The 23,835-nt window shown below is 40.9% G+C and overlaps 1 protein-coding gene across 35 annotated transcripts in view; it reads right to left on the bottom strand.

Moving 5' to 3' along the window:
* The window catches only part of KLHL29 (kelch like family member 29), a 391,775-nt gene that overhangs the window by 309,315 nt on the left and 58,625 nt on the right, over positions 1-23,835 (bottom strand). For 12 of the 35 annotated variants that reach the window (XR_004780729.2, XR_007708144.1, XR_004780735.2 and 9 more), the window contains exons 2-6: positions 17,691-17,785; positions 7,580-7,676; positions 6,755-6,837; positions 6,180-6,326; positions 5,442-5,595 (exon numbers count right to left, since the gene is read on the bottom strand). The gene's annotated coding sequence lies outside the window, so the exon portion shown is untranslated. Of the gene's footprint in view, positions 1-5,313; positions 5,358-5,441; positions 5,596-6,026; positions 6,048-6,179; positions 6,327-6,754; positions 6,838-7,579; positions 7,677-10,950; positions 11,178-15,021; positions 15,180-15,275; positions 15,446-16,084; positions 16,137-17,690; positions 17,786-18,307; positions 18,377-23,835 lie in introns of those variants that run through there. The other 23 variants (XM_035560203.2, XM_035560199.2, XM_035560193.2 and 20 more) reach the window with 14 other exon arrangements.

Consider the following 23,835-nt stretch of genomic DNA (forward strand, 5'->3'; position numbering starts at 1 on the left):
ATGAAAGAAGATCTTTCCAAACCATCTTGATCATCTCCTGACTAGTCCGCTGGCAAATTATTAGAAAATTCTGCCTGCAGTTTTCTTGGCAACTCAGAAGGGATTCTTGGTACCTGCAACACCGCTTAAGCTATACGGGAAGAAATACTCCCCTTGTATAACAATGCCAAATAGAGACCTTCACAGATGAATTTGCCAAGCTGCCCCAAAAGGCACTGGGAAAGTTGAACCCAGCCAGAGTTGCACCCCAGGAACCATTCCCTTGGTGGCAGGAACATCTTCAAGGGAGGATTCAGGATGTTTTACCACCCTTGTGTTCATCATGCATAGAGAAGTACCAGATAATGAGACACTGCTACATGGAGATATTGCAATGTCCCTAAAACTACAGCAGCTTGTGTACCATCACTGTGAAGGCTAATTCCCATCCCTGGTACTGCTTACCTTTTTCCTCATAGCCAATGTGGCTGATAACAGCACAATATACCATTTCCATTTATGTTTTAGACTGATTACTTAAATTTTAGTCTACAGAGAAAGCTAGAAAAAAATAAAGATGTTTCCATAATCACAGGTGATTCAAAAAGTGTTACACCATGAAGGCCTGAAGAAAGGCAAAAAGGAATTGCATAGTTTGACACTACGTGAAACTTCTCTAGTCTGAGATTTGCTCCGTGTCTTATCTCATATTCTGTAAGCATGCATTTTGCTCCGTTTTAACTGTACAGAATGGAAAAAGGGAAAGAAAAAAAAGCATGAAACAAGTAAAAGGTGCTGTAGTAAAAGCGAGGATAGGTAGGTAGTTACTGGTAGAGAGAATATAAGAATTGTACTGATCCATGAAAATCTTAACTGAAGACACAGCTAAAGGAAGAGGGTAAATAATCCTGCTCTTCTAACCATCAGAAAAGTTGACTTTTTCCAGCCATTTCCACAGGCTGGTACAAGACTCTCCGATGTTGCCCTGTCTGCTAACTTTTGGCAATCAGTTGGGTACCGTGAACACAACCATCATCAGTGGGAGGAGGAAAATTTACCATCGCAGAATGCTACGAGGACAGCTTAGTCATCCTCTGGCTAACGAAGGTGGTGTTATTTTACAGCCAAACATCAGGCTGGGGCGCAGGCAGCCTGGGCTCCGTTCCCAACACCACCATAAAATTTCTTGGGGAGATGTAGTGCTTGCCGCCGTCTAAAAGGACAATATCAAACTAAATTGGTAAGAACTGTACAAATATCTAAGGAGAATGAAATGGGAAGAGTTTTAAGGAATACACAAACAGCTCAGGGACTGAAGTTCAGCTGTCTACAGAGCTCTGCTTTCAAACCAGAAATGAGAAGCCTGCTACGGAAAGCTTTCTGAAAGCCACTTTTGGACTAGGAATATTCCTTAAAATTCTGTAGAAACATAAATCAGGGCTGCTGATCTGCACATTCACGTGGTATGAAGTCTAGTAATACTAAACTGAATTTCACTGGCTGAGAACAAATTTCCATGAGCAAACACTTCTAAACTGGGGACGTTTGTTGGTTTTTATGACATTTTTGCATGCAGTTTTTGATTCTACACAGTCCCAACTGAACGGGTTTTTTTCCCTGTTAGTACTGTACAAGAACATAAGAAAAAGAATAAGCAAACAAATTCAGTCTCCGCCCAGCTCCCATGTTTTTAATAGGAAAGCAAAAACAGGAAAAAAAAGCAAGGTCAAAAAAGCAAGCCTGTGGCAAAGCTACAACTCAAGTCAAGCACAAGATTTTACCTGTGGATTTCAGAGTTGGAGGATAGCAACTTATCTGACAGACCTCTTCTTGTCTCATGGGTATCTGCATATACATGCTGTAACCTTACAAATAAATAAATCTCCTGAACTGGAATGACAACACTCAGGTTTAACGTCTGAGAGGAAAGCTGTTCAGTGATGAGAGCCAGCAGTGCCAGCTGCTAGAGGTAAGATGAGGCTCAAACCTATCTCTTCTCCAAGAGCCTTTGAGACCCTACACAGACTGTGGGAAGACAGATACCAAACTGACTTCTGATCAGTCTGTCACTGAAATAGAGATAACAGCCCCCTGCCCATGGGTTAGGTTTTACAGGAGGTACACGAGCAAGTATGATTTGATCGTCTTGGAGGACATCTCTAAATGCTAACAGTTTAAAATACTACTGCCCGACTGTGGCCATGTAAGGCAGAAGGAATGCATCTGAAAGCTAAAACAAATACAGTTCTTGTAGTGTGACGTTCTCATCCTCTGCTCATTTCCAGTTTAGAAGAGCACAGAAACAAAGGAGAGGCCATAAAGCAACAGGAGCAGCCATCGGTTGTCTTCACCTCCAGCCATTCCCCCCCAACCACCAATTTCAAGTGCTTGTTACAGTAATGCACACACACACCCCACAGGCAGCTGCTGTGGGTGTTGCACTACTATTAAGTGATGATGGGAGATGGGAAAGGAGCCTCCTGCAGACATTTTCCTTCCCGAGCCCACCCTCCATGCTGCAGAAGTTTCCGAGTTTCCAAGCCCAAACAACTCAGACATGTTGTAATAAAACCCATCTGCACAGCCAAGGATCTGCCCTGAGCCAGCAGTAATTAAAATTAATCATTCACAATTACTTTCATGGGCATGTTCAAAAAAGAGACACTGGTAGCTTGCCGAATCCTCAAAGCTGACAGACCTTGAAATAGGATGTGGTCAGGTACAGTGCGTTCCTGGATTTCAAGCAGTTAAAAACATGCTTTGCATATCTATTCACTGTCCTGCTCGCAGGATCTGCGGCGCTGCCATTCACTGCTACCTCGTTCCTGCAGCCTAAATTTTGAGCTGACATCAACGGATCGCTTGTGGGACTGACAAGGAAATAAATTTTTAAGTTAAAAATTACTGTGTCTATAATGGCAGAAAATTATGGCTGCCCTGTTGGGATTCAGGACCACATCAGTATTAATATTTCTTATTCTTGAATCTTAGTGTCTTCTGAACATGGGTTTCTTCCTGTGTTCCACACATTCTTATTCAGGTTTTAATCACTATTTTCTTCCATTTCAGCTTCGCTGGTCACTGCTATTTTGAGGGAGGTGAACAAATTTCTAAAGTACGGAGTAGCCTGAAGGATACCACTTTCCAAGCTTCAAAACTATTGAAGAAATTACATTTACAGAGGTAGAAGAATGAATAAAATTTGATGTAAGGGATTAGGACTGTCACCTTCTGGAAAACTATTTATACAAGCAATTTTTAGGGACTGAGCATCTCCTATTCATGATATCAGCCTTAATCATTTCTGTCCCCTTTAAACTTATCATAAAGATGTAAGAGCATGTCTTACATATATAAAACCAAAATTTGTAGGCAGTATATAAGACCAAGATTGTAACCATTGCAGAGAGAAAGCAATCTCACACCTAACGATTGCAGATCCCTAGGTATCAACCTGCACACCACTCCTTCCTCCACATCAGCCAGAATATTGATTTTTACAATTCATACCAGGGGAAAAAAAGTTTTCAGCAGCTATACTGAAGGAGAGGAACATGGTAATGGGATCGTCAGCCACCCACCATGCATGTTCTGTAGTTGGAGTTCAAAACTGGAACGAAAAGGAAGAGATAGAGGATTCAACTTTCTACGTTAATCAACTGTCAGCATGGTTTTCAGTTATAAGACTTCAAAGGAACACATATTCCCTCTTTGCTGAAGAAGAGAAATGCCTGATAAATATGTTTTGCTTTTTATCTTTATAATCTAGAGTGATTTTCTATACTGCATGTAGGTACGATGCTGTGCAGGAAAACAGCTGTGCAGAGCACAGACTGGAGAGGGAACAGTTACAAAGCACTTCAGAAATTTCAGGCAGGGTTGGGGAAATATTTCTCTTCAGGAAATTCAGCCAGAGAGAAGGAGGTAAACAGTATAAAACAACTGCAACACTCAAGTTCAGAAGTCCCTGTGGCAGTAAGCAGCACTGCAGCCAGTTTGAAGGAGCCACCCCAGATTTTTTTGTTTTATCCAGGGTATTGGCATTTTTCTCAGCTCTGTGCTTACCTGTCCCCCATGCTTCTCTTCTGTTGGCCACCCCAATTTTCAGTCACAGCCCTCTTCTAATTCACATTATATCCCCACTATGCCAGTTTACCACTGAAAATGGCAACAGAGACATTAAGGTGCTATAACTTAGGGCTCCCCCTCTCCAACCTCTCCTTTCTCTGCACCATGAGCCCTGCAGGTGCAGCAAGGCTTCCCAAGTTGTAGCTTTAGACCAGGGATGAACATTTCCAGCTCCACTCTCACCAGCTCTCAATTCATCCCCTCCTTCCATATCCACAAGCATTTGCAGCTCAGAAGAGCAGCTGGGGCTGGCATCTCCAGCCCAGGTGCCAGGGAGATCCCAGCCAGCACACCAGCTTCCCTCCATGGGCATCTCACTACAAAGACCAGTTCTGACCTGCACAGTTTCCATGATTTTTACACCACCCACGAAAGTTTAAGTTACAGGAAAGACCTCAAAGGTGTGCAGCAGAGAAAAAGCATGGCAGCCCCATTTCAATAGTACATTATGGACCCTTCTCCCTTTGGAAAGGGGCATCTCTGAATTATCACAGCTCATGTTTGTTAAAACACTGCAGAAGTTTGTACAAACCCATCTCGGCTCAACTCTAACAAATAGGAAAAAAAAAAAGGAGGTTAGAGCATAGGGAAAGGAACTGTTAGAAGAGGTACAAGGAGCCCTGAAACCACATCAGGAAACCAGGAACAGCCAATGCAGGCATGGTGGGGTGTGTATGCACGTGTGTGGCTCCCCAAAATGCCATGATTGCCATACAAAATGAAGACAGCCAAAGGCCCAACCACCGGGCATTTATGTATTCCCTCCTGAACAGAAGTGCAGAGCAGCTCCGCAGAGAAGGGATGAAAGCTCAGCTTCTTCTTCCAACCACCAGACAATCTTGCTAGTAATGGATTAAAGAGGTTTAAGTAACTATACATTTAATAATGTCAGAAGGGCAAGGACAGTTACATTTTGACTGCCTTGAACTACTGATAGCTTTGCAATTTTGTTCCTGTTTTAAATACAAAGGCAGCATTTTTGCCAGAGCTGACATGGTCTAAGGATATAAGCAAGGCAATGAACACAGGAAGAAATGCTCTTTTACTATCCAATTGATGGAAAAAATAGATGAGCTTTCAGACAAGTCTATAGACATGAAATTTTCACAAAGTGAAGACTATTGGTCCTTAAATACATACACATATACAAGCATATATATGCACACACACACTTACATAGAAACTTCCTACCTTGCTTTAAAATCTGAAAGACTTTCTCAAGCTTGCACTGCCAGTAAAAATTACAGCTTCTTTGGTTGGGGAAAGAAAAGCACAGCTGAGAAAAAATGGACTGTGGAAAGACATCAGCAGCAGAAGACAAAGTTTGCTATTACCTACTGTAATTATGAAGAAGCATTATTTTTTATTCTCTGCTCAACTCCTCTTTTCCATTCTTTTCATCAGCCTTAAAAATGATTTTAGGATTTCAGCAAAATAGGGTCACGTGGGGGACTGTATGCTTCTGGCCAAAGCCTTCCCTGCTCCTACCTTGGGGGAAAAAAAATAATCAAACAAATCAAGCAGCAACGACAAAAGAGAAACAGAGTTTGCAGTTCTTCAGTTCTCCCTTTCCCTCTTCCCTAACGCAAATTCAGAGCAGATCCTGTAGAGACTGTAAACACCCACGCAACTTTCCAGGTGGGGAAAAAACACACCAGTAAATATATTAACAGCAATTTCTTTACCCTTTCTTCGCTAAGTGACTGGATACAAAATCTGTTGCTGCCTCATGGACAAACACACGGAACCTTTGGCAGTACAGAAAGATGTTTTGGGGCACCGCAAGGATTTGATGGCTGTCTTATCTTTCCCTGTACACTAACCAGTCTGCATAACCTAATAGCATTAGCTTACTAACAGATATATTAATAGGCGTGGGGGGAGGGAGAGGGGAAAAAAGCCACTAAAACATATTCCACCTACACATCTTGCTACTAATCACAAACTCAGGTAGAAAGAATTTTTTTTCCTTCTCCTGGTCAGGCAAGAAATACAGGAGAGAAAAAGACATGGTGGGGGAAAGCGCCCGTTTTCATATTTTTCTGGAAATCACCATATAAAAAAAATCTAACCTTAGACTGATCGTTGCATTTATCAATCCATGACAAGGAAAAAAAGTGGGAAAAAAAACTCAGGAACTGCCACATCATCTTACAGTTGGTAGTTTCAGAGTGATAAATATAACGCTGGTCTCAGACTGCTAGAAGGATTAGATTTAGCTGTAAAACAAGAAGTGCAGTTAACAGTTGGTGTTGGGTCTGGTGTTAGGATTAAAAAGCTCTGCTAATCACAAGAAATGCGAAAAGATTAAGGGGTGATGGCTGCCAGTAAGGTTTTTAAGAGCATGTACGTGTTGGAATTCATTGTGAGATTAGAATTCCTCAAGTTGAAAAAATTAAATTTAAAGAAAGAAAGGACAAGGGTAGATCATAAAGGCAGCAGCCAGTTTCACTTGCGCTGTCCAGAACCCATTCCTAAGGATTAGAGATTTACAAGTGGAAATGCAAAATGTATGCCATGGCTTACAGTGAAGGATCCTAGGAGGGTTTTAGGAAGGAGAAGCACGCATTTGTATTCTGGTACCTAGGAATTAGCTACACTACTAAAACCTATTAAAACAGTGGGCTTGGGGAAAGATTTTGCTTACCAAAAACCTGCCTGAACACAGTGGAGTCACAGCTTCTGAAAGGCTCTGTAACACAAGTCATGATGGCATCCAGTATCTGCATTCTTTCAATAGGAAGAATAAAGTGACACCTTAATTTCCTGGTTCCCAGCTGCTTTAGATTTACCAACACAATCTATTTATATTGCTACTTACCAAGGACAAGTCAAGCTCCCCATATAAAATATTCAAATTGCAGTACGCAAATCCCCCCAGCTCCCAGAAGGGCAAAGTAATAATAAAGTCAGCTTCCTAAAACCTTGAAATAAACATCTTTTAAAACCCAAATTTGAATTTTGGCTGGAAAATTTTCCTAACAAGGCATTTTAGCCAGTGCAGGCCACAGCATCACATAGTAAGATTCCCTGGTTTGCTTACGACACAGACATCTCCATCAGCAGTGAGTGCACAGTTTATCACTGTCACCCTGGGCCACCACCACCCCAAACCAAACAGCACGCTGTGTAACATCTCAAGGAGAGCGAAGACCCTTCCATGGCGCATCAGTTCCACCACTAGTCTGATGGACAGTCATTGCTTAGCAGTGACGCCACCCCAAACTTGCCTCTTCCCCACAGTGTTCCAAATTTATCCAAAGATTTGGAACTAAATGCAAGTGCTGCCATATGACTTGATGCACATTCATCCTGCTCAGCTACATTTCCTTCTGGGCACCCACAAGTTCAAGCGCTGATTCAAACCACCTTCTTTTCACTTATTCATTTACCTTCTGTAAAGCTGAACATTGCTGTTCAAGAGGTTAGGGAATGGTTTGGAATACGACAGTTTTATCGTTTTCTCACACACCTTTCAGTCCAGTGATTCTGGTGCATGTCTGGATTTTCAGAATCCAGAAGATTTCACTTCCCTTCTGTTCCCCTCAAATGAGTATTTTTCCAGATGCCTGTAGCAGAAGCAGAAATCACTGTCTTGCAAGAGTTATAAAATAGTTGTATTAAATAATAGAGGTGAAAGCACTGTGTATGATTTTTGCAGAAGTCTTTTCAGAACAGACAAATTTATTCACTGCATTATGGAATAGTTTGAGAAAACAAGATCATACAATGTACAGTGCCTCTACTTAAATTGTTTCATTTCTATTCATGACTGCACTGATTAGATACACTGGAAATATCATCAGTAAGAAATAAATAATTCTGCCAAATTAATAGTTGTTGATTTCTTTTACCTGAAAACGTAAGTAGCATCTCATCCACACTAGACAAAGCTGCTATAATTTGGATACATTGATCTTGTTGGTTCAAGTCTACGGAGCACACCAAGCCAGGTATTCATCTGCATTTTCTTAATATTAAAGATCTTCTTTCAAAATGAAACTAGAGAGTTAAGATTGGCTAATACACACTTTGCTTGGAGAGGTTTAGTAGCCAAGTAGGGTTTTGTCTTCTGTTTCTGTTGCCTTCCCCAAATAGTAGGTTGAGACAAACAAGTTGCTCCAAATGTAGAGCTCGGTTTAAGATATGGTATGTTAGGGAAGAGAGGTAAATTTGCTGTATCGGACGGAACTGATCTCAAGCTCACCAAATGCTCTTTATTTAATAACATCTTTCTGCCCCAGAAATAAACCAGCCAGAAGCAATCACCACTAACATTAGTGGATGGAAGCTATTAACCAGCTCCAAACTCAGGGCGCTCTACTACCTCAATCCCTATAAAGGATTTTGCTGGAGAAATGGTGGGAAGGGTAGATGCATGTAAATGGAGCAGATATTATTTATCAAGACCATACTAATATTTTGTTTGCTTAAAAAATAGACTAAAAACATAGCTAATGTGCTTTAGATTTAGACATTGCAGGACGATGAATGCAGTAGGTCCGTGCAGCTTACAAACCTATGAGAAAGCCTTCCAGAAAGCCTTCCATTTTTTTTGAGAAATTCACCTAGTTTGAATTGACAATGAATTATTCTTCTAAAAATCAAATATAATTGCTTTAACATTTCAAAAAAATCTAAATGCACAGCTGAATTACTTAAGAGCACCCTGTTTGCAAAGCAGCCAAGTGATACACCTCAGAGAACTACTGTTAGCTACTGCAGGCAAGATACATCAATGAAATGCTGAGTTGAGGTGCAATTTGACAGTTATTAGCAAAACAAGAGTAATTTGATGAAGAAAAAAATCTGACAAAAATCTCAGTTCACAGCAACAGATTTTAGAAGCCTATTTGCACATAAATTGGAAAAAACAATTCTTGCATTAGAAACTGATGAAGACGAAACAATATATCCTAAATCCTAACATATTTGAAATTATTTTCTTTGATTCAAAGCCGATAATCCTGTAACAGGCAGTAACTAAACAGTGGCTTATCAGACTTGCTCTGCATGTTGAAGAGACTGCACAGTTAGATCCTGATCTGGGGCCATTCTAATATCAGAATAACGGGATTTACTGCCATACACACACCTTTGTTTTTGCCATTTGAAATGGTTACAGCGTGCAGTACATTCGGCTGTGTTTTAAGCATTAGCAGCATAAATATCCCCTCGTGTACTGTATACTTCACCACTTCTTGCTTCCCGTAAATCAAATATAGAACCAATCATCTTTTTATGTTAGACATTAACGGCAACTCCATTATTCAAATCCAGCCTGCGTAGATTTGCCTTTCACAGGGATGTAAAGCAGCTCACGGCTGAGCAAGGCAAGATTCAAATCTGGCCGTGATCTTCCTACAACTCGACTGCCGGCAGAGATGAGGTATTCTGCATCTTTCAATTTATCTGTGCAAAAGGCTTTTTAAAAAACTCCTGTAAGCAGTAAAAAAAAATTGGAAAGCCTTTTGCGCTCTTGAAGAACCGCATTTTTGTGTCATCGTAAGCATTCAGCGGAAGTGTTTTTGCTCAGTATCTCTGCTTACTAGTGTGTGTTCTTTACCGCAGTACAATTAGACACGTATATTAAGAGATGTCTTTGGTGCCATTGTATCAATCTCTTCTACAAAGAGATTTTATAGATTGCCTTTTCTGCTTACCGCTAAATTTCCACGCTTGGTGCGAAACGCAGTAAAAGTGACAGATACCTTCCCTGTGTTTACAGTACCCACCAAGAACTATTTCAAAAACAAATAAAACAACTTGGCTATGATTTAAGCAGCACAAACTGTTCTCCCACAGGATTTCTTTTTTTTTTCCTCTCTCCTCTTCCCCCTCATCTCTCAGTTCATGAGGATAAGGAACATGAAAACGAAATGGATTTACGTTTAAATAATTCATCTTTTCAGGCACATCAAACCAAGTACTAAAGTTCATCCACAGGGCTAGCCACATTTAGCTGATTCCAGCGGTATTTTGAACAGAGTTCTGGAGAGCTACTCACAAAAGGTGGTGAGGAAATGCTGAACAGCTGCATTGCCAGAGTTGTTTTGATACACGTGCTGAAACTCTACCTTGCCTTACCAAAGGCAGCTGACAGGGACACGACAGCAGCCATGTCGATCTGCTGCTGCATTTTGGAGACTTGCTCCTGCACAAGAAACGTTTTGTGACTGGGGTGAGCTCTGGCACATCCAGGGAAGACTCAATCACAAAAGCTGAGCATCGTTTTCCTGCCAAGCAGTAGGAAAATATGTGGCAGCATAAAGCATCTTTAGGAGAGCAACTCCCGCAGGGCAGACATCCGAGCTAGCCGACTTGATCCTAGGAGCCAAGCTGCCTTAAACTACGGTCCCATGGGGACTCGGAAGTGAAGCGATGGTAGTAACTCGTCTCCTCTTTAAGCACTGGAGGAAAAACAGAGGGGTTTTTTGGTATATTTTTAAAAACCCTAAGAAATAAAGATGATAAAAGTACTACTGTAGGAAGTCTAATGATATTCCTCCGTAACCTTTGCTACACTTGAACGTTAAGTCATGTTTGTTGTGCTAAATAAACTATACCAAATTCTTGCAGCTAAAGAGGAGAAAAAAATTAAGTACTTGCTTTCTTATTTTACTCCCCTAAAAGCCAGAATCTAAAACTTTCAACTCTTAATATCACCTACTTGCTTTAGCAACACAAGCGGCCTCTCCCCGGCACATGGCTAGAAGAAAAGTCTGCAAAAGGCGATGACGGAAGTGAGTCTTTCATACAACTGAGGTCTGTTCCTGTGATTTATACCAACAACTTCTTGTTGTCCAGACTAAATCAGAGAATGGAGCAGAGGAATATACTTACATTTCAGGATACAATGACAGTTGATGACAATTTTAGCCCCACCGCTTTGCCTGTGTAGGAAATGGCTGCTCACAGTGAAGAAATCTTTTTGCCATGTGGAAACCTTTGAGTGGGTTAGTAACCAGCTACTGTACCAGATATGAATTTTTGCAGTCAGGTTTATATCTTCAAATTCACTGAAGTGGAGATTTATTGCAACAAAGACAGAAAACCACTGGAGGGATGTGCTGGAAGTGGAGCGGGACAAAAGGAAAACAAACAGAGAAAATACAATATTCTTGGATTTGCAGGGGTTTACTTGAAATGCCTTTGTGTTTCCAGTCTAAATTATCATGGCTCATAATACTACTACCTAAATCACACAAAGACAAGATTTGGTGAAGAGTTAAGTTTTGCAGAACATGTTTTGGGCAAGTTTCATTAGAAATAGCTTGAAATACCTTCAAGAAATATCATCATGAAGACACTTATTTTGGGGGGGGGGGGGGGGGGGGGGGTAAATTTTGAGCCCTTCAGCAGAAAGCAACCTCACTGCAAGCAGGGACATCGATGGCTTTGAGCCACTGTTTATGCAGTGGAAGGCCTCTTTAAATCAAGCATGTTTAAAAACGCCCTTGTTCTAAGTTGCACGTACCGGGCAACCCATCACAAATTTATGTCCTCACGCTTTGTAGAGTAATCATGCTCATATACCCACATAAGCTGTCTGTGAGCAACACAGGCACTTCCACTTGGTTAATCTTCCCCCATAAAAGTTAAGTGCCTCGTAGTCCTTGTGTGTGGAAGCCTCTCTAAACCAAAGCGTGCAACTTTTTCTGCCTATAACACATGCATATTAATACATGCATAATAAGAAAACCTGGGTTAATTGATTCTGACCAACCACCATTAAAAAAACAACACACAAAGAATAACCACAAAACAGTCTACCATCAGAAAAAAAATATGCTTACAAAATGACTATTGAATTGCAAGTTCTGACCTTTGGGGATGTGGGGAGCAGCATTCATTTCCTTCCTTCGAGAAGCTAATACTTGCTGTAACCTTTTTTAAAAAAGTTACAAACTGAAATTGTTCTTTTTCCTAGCCCAGCAGACAGTGTTGCTGTGGAGAAGCTTGCTTCCAGAGGAAGTGGAATGTGGAAACAAAGTTGCTCTGACCTTAACAATAATCCTGTTTGCATATTACAATACATTTTCCTACCATAACAAGGCAAAATCCCTTGTGTTCCGGTCAGAAAAAGTCATCTTCCAGTAAAAGCACACTGTGATCAATAACATTTTCTTAATATATTATATTATCTCTCACTGAAACACTTTTTCATTTGGCATTTCAGGCTGACTAGTAGGGGAAATTCATGACAAAACTCAAGATGGCAAATGAGATACTGCAAATTAATTCCATCTTTTCGTTCGTGAACAATTTGACAAGCCTGTGTCGTCTGGCTTCAGCAGAAGCTTTCTCAGCTTTCAAATATACATGAAACAGAAGAATCTGCTTCACTACCATACCAATCTTCACTTTAGCCTGCATAATTTTGTGTTGAAATACACTGTAGATTAAACATCTAACTTTGAATTGGTGGGGGCCTACTTTAAATATTAGTTTAGAAAATAGACTCAGAAGCCTGCAATAAAAATTGTGAAATTGTATTTTAAAGTCACAGCCCAGAGCATAGCAGAGTGCAGGAATCCTGCACTTCTGAATGTGTTTTGCCACCGAGCTGTCTGCAATCTGATCCTGAAAAAGGCTGAGTGATGAAAATGCCAGCTGAAGGATCTCAATTTGGTACCTGCAAAGTTTGAAGAGAGCTTTGTCATGATGGGCATTATAGTAACGTACTTCTCTATCTGTGCGTCTGAAATCGCTTTTGCTACGCTGAGTAGTAGCTTTATTCCCCCCTTGGAGTTAATGTCCTTCCACAGGCTGAAACGATGACCTGGTGGCACAGCCAGGAGCAGAGCCCATGCTTCCTGCCTTCCACATGGCAGCCCATCATCATTTTAGCAACAGCAGCTGCAGATCCAGCTGCATCAGTGGAAGTCTTTGGTGTTCAGCATGGTCCAGAAAGGCACAATCCTGCAAAAAGGGCTGGGGTGCATGCACAGTATCACCAACAGGATGGCTTACATGCACCTGGTCTCTGCAGGATCAGGTGCAGAATCACTGCCTCCATTAATATTTCAGCATAAGAAATAAGGGGCAGGCAGCAGTTGAATATTCATGCCGTAGCAACGCTCTGTGTACGAAGTCTTTAGCATAAACATGCAAAGGCTGTACCCATACCCTGACAAATTTACCATCCAATGCCCCAATTAAAGAGGTACTTAAGTATGTACCCTGTTTTAAGCTCACAGGGCAGTCTCACCGACTAATTGTATTCCTACAGCAAAGAACGTGCTCGATTTCTTTACTTAAATCAAGGCTCGTGCTGAAAACAATTTAAAGGAAGTGGGAGAAAATGGATGAAAATTTAATTACATCTGCAAATCCCAACACCTCATTAGGTCAGAACCATGTAAAGGGCCAAACACCACATCTACCTCACAAGTCATTCATAGAAGATCAACATTTTGTCAAACTGGGGAAGAAATGAATGCAGGAGAGAAGCATGGAATAAATGCAAGAAAAAGCATATACATTTGTGAGAGAGAAGGGGTAAAAATGAAATTAGTCTCATTGATAAGTAAGGAACACAGATGACATTATAGCAAACTGGGTGGGAAGAATGAAATAATCAAGATTTGAAGGAGAGAACAAAGTTTGAAGTTGTTTTTTCAAGCAAAATAAATTAGGTAGTAAGCTTTCATGTAAATGAGCACTTATAAAATAGCCTTTCAAGGTGAATAATCTCTTTTACGATTAATAAAATCTGCAATCTGAGCAACACTGCTCTGATAACTTTTTGCCATTCGCAATTATTGCTCATCCCGGCACCAAAAACTCATTATTATTAGAGATGACAAAAAAGTATTTAACTGCTTCTATGAAAGGACTTAATATTTAAAAGAAGTACAGGTTTCTAAGCTTTGTTTCTACTTCCGAATCCTGAACGTGAAAAATGAGGGCATCCTAGCAACCCTTGTGCATGTCTCCTTCAATTTCCAACAAGTAATTTGGATAAAAGCATCTTATTTGTATGGTAACAACACATTACAAAAGTCGATTTCTTTGGTTTAAAAGCAACCTACTAGAAGTAGAGAGTTAACATATCCCTGTATAACTACAAGCATGTATTTTATACTATAAACATACATATTTTTTGCCTATTTTATAGCAGTTTGCTCCCAAGGAACCAAAAGCATTTAACAGTTACTGTAGAATTCACAGCACTCTCGTGAATAAGAGTATGTAATCTCCATTTTAATGATACGGAAGCTGAGGCACAAATATTGCAAAGGTGGCTGTGGCAGAGATAAGAACAGAAACCATACTGAACTCCGAGCTCCGTGAGTAAATCATGTCCTGACATGCATCATCTATAGACAGAAGGGAACACAGGTATTTTTGTGTCAGCACCTACAGAGACGATAGTATTAACATCGCCCACCTCCTACTCCACCTTGCTCACTGACACCAACAGGGCAGCAAAATGAGAGCCACATTAAAAAGAATACTCCAATACAAGTGTTAAATGGACTCAAGCACAAACAAAAATAAAAGACTTCCTATGCACAGGTGCTTGACAAACATTATCTGAGCTCTTTATAAACTCACATTTCCAACTTTTAATGATTTAGTGAATAGTTAGCGGTCTGGAACACACAAGACAGGCACTCTTCTCAGGGTCAGCCAGTAAAAGGACAGGCAACAGGTCCAAGTTGCAGCAAGGGAAAAGTCTCATTAGATGTAAGGAAGTAAAAGATCAGAGTGAGTGCACCTGGCGCAGGCTGAACAGGGAGGCTGCTGAGTCTCCATCCTCAAAGTTATTCAGGATTTGCCTGGACACAGCCACAGCCCTAGCCCTGAAAAAACAGCTCTACTCTGAAGCTGGCCTGTTTTGAGCAGGAGGTTGGCTGAGATTACCTCCTGAGGTCCTTCCCTAACTAGATTATTTTATGAATATCATACCAAATACAAGTGAGGTTATTCCTTGGTTTCTTTGCTTCATCCCAAAGCTTATCACAAATTCATACAAGTATGACCCTGGACTTCCATGAACAACTTCTACTTCTTTCAGCTTGCTCTCTCCTGGAATGGAACAAACCGCAATCTTTGCTTTAACCCACCTAATGTTACAAAAAATGAAAAGCAAAAACACAGTCATTCTGTTCAAGCACCTAAACGCGTGTGGTCATTTGAGGTCTTGCTTTGAGTTTACATACCTCGTCTGACCCACGCTCCTTGTAAGAAATACTCAGAAAAGCAATCAGGCTGTCGTGCTGAGACCCACTGTTAAAATAACTGCATCGCGGTAACAGCTCGCTACTTCTTCCTTTCATTTCAAATTCCTCTCCACCTGCACTTTCATAGGAGGTGCTGCATATGGTGAAAGCTGATTTAGTTTGAACCAGAAAAAAACAGAGGTTAAGTACTTGCCTAGTTAGAACACCAAAATTGCAACAGCATGTGATCATCAAGATATATAGGGTTATGGCCAACATACACAAATACCTTCTGTGCTCTTCAGAAGAAGTTAAAATGTGTTTTAAGGGAGACTGAGCTGAGCTAGGAATATCCCCAAATGTGTATGACAGCCAAGCATGTGCCTCCTACAGGCAGCTCGCTTCTAGAAATGGACAAAAATTCATCCTAAAATCCAAGCATCCAAGCCTCCTTCGAACAACTTCTCAATTTGTAGCAGAAGCCTTGATGAGGTAGCCTGGACAAAACTGATGCATAATTTCCAAATACACACAACAGCTATTTGTGGTAAATAGCTCCAATAAAGAGAAAATTTTTGTTTGCTTGTTTCTTTGTTTGTTTCCTCCCTTAACTAGATCACAGACATTGTACCAGAAACACCCAGAGGACTACCGTAATCTAACAGAATAATTATACAATATGTTGATATTCAGCCTAAGACTATCCTCAGCATTTTGTATTGATTTGAACTACGCGATGCTGCAACATATCACGAGCCAGATTTGCTAGACATTCCCCACCACGGAAAGTGAATTAAACTGTCACTCACCACCGTATGAGTTGCTCTAGTATAACTACTTCATCAGTAGGACAACATTTCTCTAAATTAAAAACAAAATGCTAGGTTGCAAGTTAAAGTCTTCATCCTCTTTCCCATACATTTTTTTCCTCTGTTTCTCATACCTATTTTCCATGCAACCATCCTCCCCCAACTCAATGTGTTAAACCCTCTTTGCTCCACCTGCCAGCTCAATGCTTTTTCCTCTCCTCTTCAGTCAATATAAACAAAGGAACTTGCACGTGAGCTTCAGCCACCCCAGCCAAAACCATTAGTTATGATCTGAGCACCAAACTACTGATGCTCTCCTGGTCCTTTCGGTAGGCCATTATGAACAAGCTAGGCAGCAAAGCCTGCTACAGCACTTCTCCCTTCCCCAAGGGCCATCTGAACTGTGTGACAAGGCTGGGGCAGGATTCCTAAGCATCCATTCCCTGGCATATTTCCCAACACATACACAATTAAAGCAGGGGAAAAAGATAACACTTTATTCATTGTGAGGGCTACTAAAAAAAAGGTTGTTTAGAGAATGTTTGATTTTACTACAACTGCAATACAATTACAGTTGTTGGTATCCGCAATTTACAGCATTGCATACACATGCAGGGACAAACAAAGAAGGAACATAAAATAAAAGCCTTATTCAAAATTCAGGCTCAACTTCAAGCAGTAATTTCATTTTTCTATTATATAAACTATTTATGATTTTGTATTGGCAGCACAGAGAAAAAGATTAAATACACTTTCTTACACATACTTGTACACACCCAAGCATACACAAGATTTCCTGTTTTACCGTGAACATACTAATGATAGGAATTGAAAAACATTTTTAAATTATCAAGGCTACACTGAAATCTGTAAGCTAGATTTGCAGTGAAATACATCCATGAAAATAGTTTCCAACATGTAGTACAAACCTATTTGTGGGAAGAGGCTGACAGAGAGGTTACAACCAAGATGTTGGGGATGCTGAGGTGTTCAGCAAAGAATCTACCAAGGGAACAGCAAGCACTAGAATTGCACAACAGTGTGAGAAAAATTAAACAGATTCAAATTAGGAGAAAAAAGGACTTAGTGGTCTTGGCAGATAACACATCGAACTTGAGCCAGAAATACACCCGTGCAACAAAGCAAATGCATCCATCGTGGACTGCATTAGCAAGAGTATAACCAGCAGGTCCAGAGAGGTGATTCTGCCTTCTGACACATATTTGTGAAGTCTGCAAGATTGTAATTGTGTTATAAAGAATGTTTTATTTGTAACACAAAGATGCAAGTGTATTTTATAACTTAAAACTCAAAATGATCATTACACTTGAATAAGTGGCTTACAGCTTTTTGCAGTTTTATAAGATATAGACTTGCAAGTCTGCAGAGACAAACTTCGCTCCCTCTAGGAGATGTACAACCCAATTCAAATACCTTTTATCAGGTTTACAACACTAGCATTCATCTTACTACATTATTTTTCCAAGTGTAACACAGATGGTCGGTTGCAAATGTTCTGACAGGGATTTGCTGCAGTCAGGGAAAGTGTGTTAAGTGGACAAGAGCATTAAAGAAAAACACAAAAAACAGATAACTGCACACTTACCCTATGATATCCAGAATCTGTACCAAAATCAGCCTCACGTGTAACAGTCAGTAAACCCTTGCATTTAGCAGGAGGTTTCTGAGAAGCCAGATTACCTAGAAAGAGCAGAGAAGAATTATTTTAACGCACAAAGATGAAGTCACCTATGCTTAATAAGAATAGCCTTTAAATGAGCCAAAGTACAAGAAAAAAATAGCTGCACAATGGGAAATGATACATGCCACCATGATCGGCATGAAGAATTTAATCCTCTGAAGGTGACAGAACTCTGTTACGAAGCATGGGGAGTTGGATGCTGGTAGATTCTTAGGGTTTAGCAAAGAGCATCTAATACCCGAGATAACACGGTGTTAACCCTCTGATCAAGGATGTGGAGGAGACCAGAAAGAGCATGATATTTTGCTTAATTAGTTGCTATCAAAGAGAGGACAAGTTCAAGCACTTGCAAGAATGAGGCAAGACAAGATTATTTAAAAGTTTAATAGCATTCTAGAGTCTTTGGTAACACAGGGTTTGCCCAGGAAATAAAAATAATCCCTAGAGATAAATTTAAAGAAATATCTCATTTTAGTGCCCAGACTAAAATGACTATTCATTAAAGTAAAGCAGTTTTATACCTATGTTCTCCATCTCAGATTTAATGTATAAGGGAGTAATCTCCATGACAGGAAGTGGAATGTAATCCTGCAAGAATGAACTGCTGTTATTATCTGCAAATCAATACAATATATTTTTTTTAAGTGGATATAACAGTACCTATTGATTTCACATTTTTAGCACTGGAGTTTCAGGCTCTACAAAGAAGATTCTTACAGTGACAAGAGAAATGCAGATGAGTAAATGACTTGATATAAATTAATTTTTAAGTTCACAGTGCACTCCCCTTGAACAAAGCAATCGGGTTTCTCTCCCATCACCTCAGCTTAAGCTTCTTTCATTTTATGTAAATTTCATTTTATGGAAACTTAATGTTTTGTGTAATTATAATATTTTGAGTTAGTAGAGCAATCCTACCTGCAAGCTATAGTAAGCTTACCGCTCAAAGAGAGCTTACCACTCAAAACCTCTCGGAAGACATCTCCCTGTCCTGCTACCATATTATTACAGAATATCTGTATGACTCTTGCTACATTTAAATAGCCCGACCAAGTTTAAAAGAAAACCATTCAGTCTGGAGAAGAGGCGGCTCAGGGGGCGACCTTATCGCTCTCTACAGGTACCTTAAAGGAGGCTGTAGCGAGGTGGGGGTTGGTCTGTTCTCCCATGTGCCTGGTGGCAGGACGAGGGGGAATGGGCGAAAGTTGCACCAGGGGAGGTTTAGGTTGGATATTAGGAAGAACTTCTTTACCAAAAGGGTTGTTAGGCATTGGAACGGGCTGCCCAGGGAAGTGGTTGAGTCACCATCCCTGGAGGTCTGTAAAAGACGTTTAGATGTAGAGCTCAGTGACATGGTTTAGTGGAGGACTTGTCAGTGTTAGGTCAGAGGTTGGACTGGGTGATCTTGGAGGTCTCTTCCAACCTAGATGATTCTGTGATGGTCCAAAAGGTGAGGATGGTAAATTAACAGGAAACAGAAGCATGTGGAAGAACCATGTAATGGATCCAAGGTCACTCAGTGGGTCTGTCAAGCCATGAGCTCCATTGGGCCATGATTTACTACTTTAGGAGAGTTTAACACAACCAATAGACTCCAACAGAATTCTGTAAATGAAGCATACAGCAACTTTGGCCTGATGAGCTGATCAAATCACATTGCAATGGCCTGTAATGAGAGCTGACTGCAGTGCAAGAAGTACAAAGGGGAAGGGGGGGAAAAAAATATACCATTACAAAGAGTATAAAGTGATGGGAGTAGGGCCAACTGACAACCCAAAAGACATCTCAGAGCAAACAAACCATTTACAATTTAGTTCTTGTTTTGTGCAGGAAAAAAACAGATCCCTGCACAAGTACTAGCCAGCTGCAGGTTAGTTTCTTAAAAAGCAAGACAAAGTAACGAGCACATGAAAGGCCTGGGGACAGTGCAGATAGAGAAGCGTCTAGTTTGCATTATCCCCCCCCGTTCCCATCTTCTGTCATGCAGTGCTACGTTCTCCTCGTTAGCCTGCTTTGTTTACAAGGTTAGACTCATTTTGGAGTTAAGGCTTCTCAAAGAGCTGGTCTATTTATTTATATAATGCTTCTCAGATGCATTGCCGAGACATTTCAACTGAGTATTCCTGACTTTTGCAACATGCCTAAAGAATTTGTCATGAACTGCCTGAAAAGGCTCGAGCAAAAATAGAAGCTTTTTTTTTTTGGTTGGGTTTGTTTTTCTGTTTTTCATAGAGCGCTGTTTTCATGGTGAAGTTTATGGAAAGGACAGAAAAAACTCAAGGGAGTCATTTCTCCTTTGCATAGTGAATCATCGTATCACAGTTACCCCATCATCTCCAAGGGCAACACCAGGCCAAGGCTGCACTGGAAGCTCTCCTTTGGGAAACATCCACTTCTCAAACCCATCTCGGGATTCTCGTTCACGGGCAAGCACAGACCTTGCAGAACACAAGAAGAGCCTTTCACAGCAATAAAAAAATGTGAAATGGGTTTCTGATAGGGAAGAGGACTAACCTAATAGACCAATAGCAGTTTTACATTAAGGAAAATTTTCTTTCCCTACCTCAGAAATGAAAGACATGAAGAATATCTACAAAGAGTTACTGTAAACTCTAGATAGTAGTGCCATAGGGGAAAGCAAAGCACACCTCACAGCTGGATACGGGATATTTGAAGAAAAGAAGATCAGAAGGCAAAAAAGGAACAAGAAAAGCAATAATCCATCACTGTGAAAATGGTACACAAGGCAGGATGAAGTTCAGAATCTGTTTCCTTCCTCACGGACACACGGTTCCAAAGGAGTCAAAATTATTACTTGGGACAACACAAAGAATTAATGGTCTTTACAGCTTAACATAGTGCAATGTACATTTACAAGGCTTTGGGTGGCTTCTTTCCCCTTCTTTAAGAAAGCTTGGGTGTTGTAGGAAAGGATTTTGGTATTATCGAAACTTAACTGCAGTTCACGTTGAGGGGGAGGGAGGAGAGTAATGCCTGGCAGACAAATCAGAACCACTAGAATAAAACACTGAAACTGGAAAATGCAGAAATGAAGCAAGAAGCTTTAAGCATCTAAAACCAAGAGTTGCCCTCTCTAATCATAGTTTACTGTCTTTGAAGGTAGAGACTCGCTTCCCTATATCAATACTTTATGAAGCTGAAGGTATCTCGCAAAGGCCAGTCTCTCCTTTAGGAACCTAACAGCCTCAAAACAGGTAAGTCATATATCCTGTACAGTACCTAAGCTTCTAAATTAAAAAGACCTGAAGCAATATACTGGAAACCAGACATCAGCTTTAGACATTCCATCATTGTAGCAACTTCCATGAAGTTAGCAACTCTTTGCTTGGGGTAGAGCTTTCAGGACGCTACATCCAGATAAAATGCAATCTAAGAAGTTGGTGTGAACTCACCTACCTCATCAACCCAAGCTTCTTCACGAAGAAACGCAATAAGCAGAGATGCTAGGGTAGTTAAGAGAAGGTCTGGATCTTTTGCAGAAAGAAAGTGTATCACTGGGATTCCCCCAAATATCAGCTCTTCTGGGATGGGTAAAATACAATGATTCTACCCCAGCAAATGATGAGCTATAGCGATAGCACACAGATAATGGAAAGCCTACCTTGCTTCCTCTTTAAGAAGTATATTAGAAAAGAAGTCTCCAAACACCAAGGAATGGTAAGGGAGGGAATTATTTCATAAGTCAAAAAAAAATTAATGCAGCAAAACCATCTTTCAGAGCTCCAAGGGCAGTAACACAGACCAGCTGACCTACCAAGAGCTGCACAAGGTATGAGAAGTGTATACAGACTTAAAACAATATCCTCATGATCTAAAGCAAGTTGAGAAACAAGGAACAATATTAAACAACTCGGTACTGTAACAAGAGCTGTGGAAAGCCGTTGCTTTCCTGGGCCAAACAGGACCAGCCATCGGGAGATCTGCCTTACTTTGCGCAGCACCTGCAGAACTAGAAAACAAGAAGGAAAGACAAGAAGAAAGCAGGAGAGCATTAGCAACCACTTGTCTACTGCGATACGACTGCACTTGCCAGGAGGAAGTTGAACAGCTTCCAAAACGCAGGGAAAAGCAGAGTGGAAGGCTGTATCTTTAGAACAAAGCCAAAGGTGTTGAGCAACGACTGGCAAGATTAAGGGTTCAAGGAAGTTTTCCTTCCTGAAGCAGTGAGCTTCTTTGGGAAGGAAGACAGAGTAAAGAAAATAGGTTGAAGCTGGTCTCTGAGTAGGTAGTGACTTATGTTTTGCTGTTCTACATCGTGCAGAGTCCTGGAAAGCAGGGAGCAGCCCAGAAATCCTCGGGGCCTGTTTCAGAGCTCCCTGATACAGAGTTCGTGCTGCAGCCTGCAGCAGGGACCCAAGGCACCGATCTCAGCAGTGCCATGCACTGTGCAGCATCCAGCTGTGACAGTCAGGAGAGTATTGGGAGAGGAAGGATAAAACAAAGGACACGGAGACAGTTATTTTAGGTTAATTAATCAGAAAAGGTTTTATGCAAAAGGCTTCTACAGAAGCCTGCCCGTGCAGACAAGCTACAGATCAACTGTGAAGCAGCAAGTGCTTTAGAAATGACCTTTACAAGCTGTGATGTATGGCAGACACCTGCCCCTATACCACACACCACAGCTTTGGGCAGGGGCAACATAAAGGAAAAAACACTTGAGGGAGGAACAGCTGAAGCAAACACTTTTTGCAAATAAGGAAGGCAAAGGAAAGCAAATAGGGGGGAAAAAAAAAAAAAGACTTCCATATAAACACTTAGTAGGGAGCCTAAGTGGTTTTATACGCAGTAAAAGAAGGGTTCTTATAAGCAGCGTATCTGGCAAAACAACAAAAAAAGTTGCCTTTCTCAGCCGTAGTACAACTGGGAATTACGACAGGCATGGAGGGAGGGACAGGCTGGCATTCCTAAAGCTCTCAATACTGCACAGGCTGGGGACTACCAGCTGTGCAATCCCAGCATCTTTATTGTATTTTAGCTATTCCAGCTGTACCAAGGAAAATCTCCCTACCACCTGCTATGACCTCTACTGTTGCCACAAACTGAGAAAGTGGTCTAGAAAGGGAACAATTATGGATCCCACTAGAAGTTACATAGGCTCTGAAGTTATGTGCAGCCACAGCCAAGCATTACAGGCTGGGACGGGCAAAAAGTAATAATACAGGGATGAAACTGAAGGATGATGCTAAGCCTTCAAAACTCCACTTGACCTCATCAACCTTATGGGAAAGGTTGACAGCTCTGCACAGTGATGCCCACATAAAGATCCTTTGACCCTGATCTATCATTTATTGCATAGTTTACAAACCTTTTCCCTACCAGACAACTACTAATCTGCAGGCTAAAACACTGCCATGTCTGGAGACCCCAGAAGATCTGCAAGCTGAGAGGATCCTGAGGTGCTCAGGAAAAGCACAGGAGAAGAACTGCCTGTTCTCATCATGGTCTGAAAGAATTAATGCAGTGCCACAGACTGAGTCGTCACCTGAGAAAGGTGACCGGAGGGGAAGATGTCTGTACATGCTTAATGTGCAAGTTATTCATATAAATATTTCATAGTGGCACCAAACGAGAGCATCGTCGGGTTTACCGTCTAGCAGCTCTGGGTTTGCAATGATAATTGCTGAATTCCTAAGACTACTTGGTATGTTTTACTTTTAGTTCCTCACAGTCACACTCATCTCTCTGAAAGCAGGCCAGCAACTATTAACATCTCTTCATCAAAGATTTAGACAGACTGACAGCAACCCCTAGGTTATTCAGTGCAATACTCCTGAAAAAGTCTCCAAAAACTAGAACACTGACCTGTGCTTCAGCGAAGAATTAAGCTGGCTAAATGGAAGAGGAACACAGTTTGAGCTTGGTACCCCTCTGTTCCATTACAGAGAGTAATTAACTCCTCCTATGACATTACGTAGCTTTTGAGAAAACATTTGTGCTTTAGAACTGTTCAGTTTGCATGCCTGCATGGATAATCACTTCTTTAAAAGGAAGTATACATCAATAATATTCGTGGGGAGCTTTATAAGAG

The sequence above is a fragment of the Cygnus atratus genome, chromosome 3 (genome assembly GCF_013377495.2).
Source record: "Cygnus atratus isolate AKBS03 ecotype Queensland, Australia chromosome 3, CAtr_DNAZoo_HiC_assembly, whole genome shotgun sequence".
Taxonomy (NCBI): domain Eukaryota; kingdom Metazoa; phylum Chordata; class Aves; order Anseriformes; family Anatidae; genus Cygnus; species Cygnus atratus.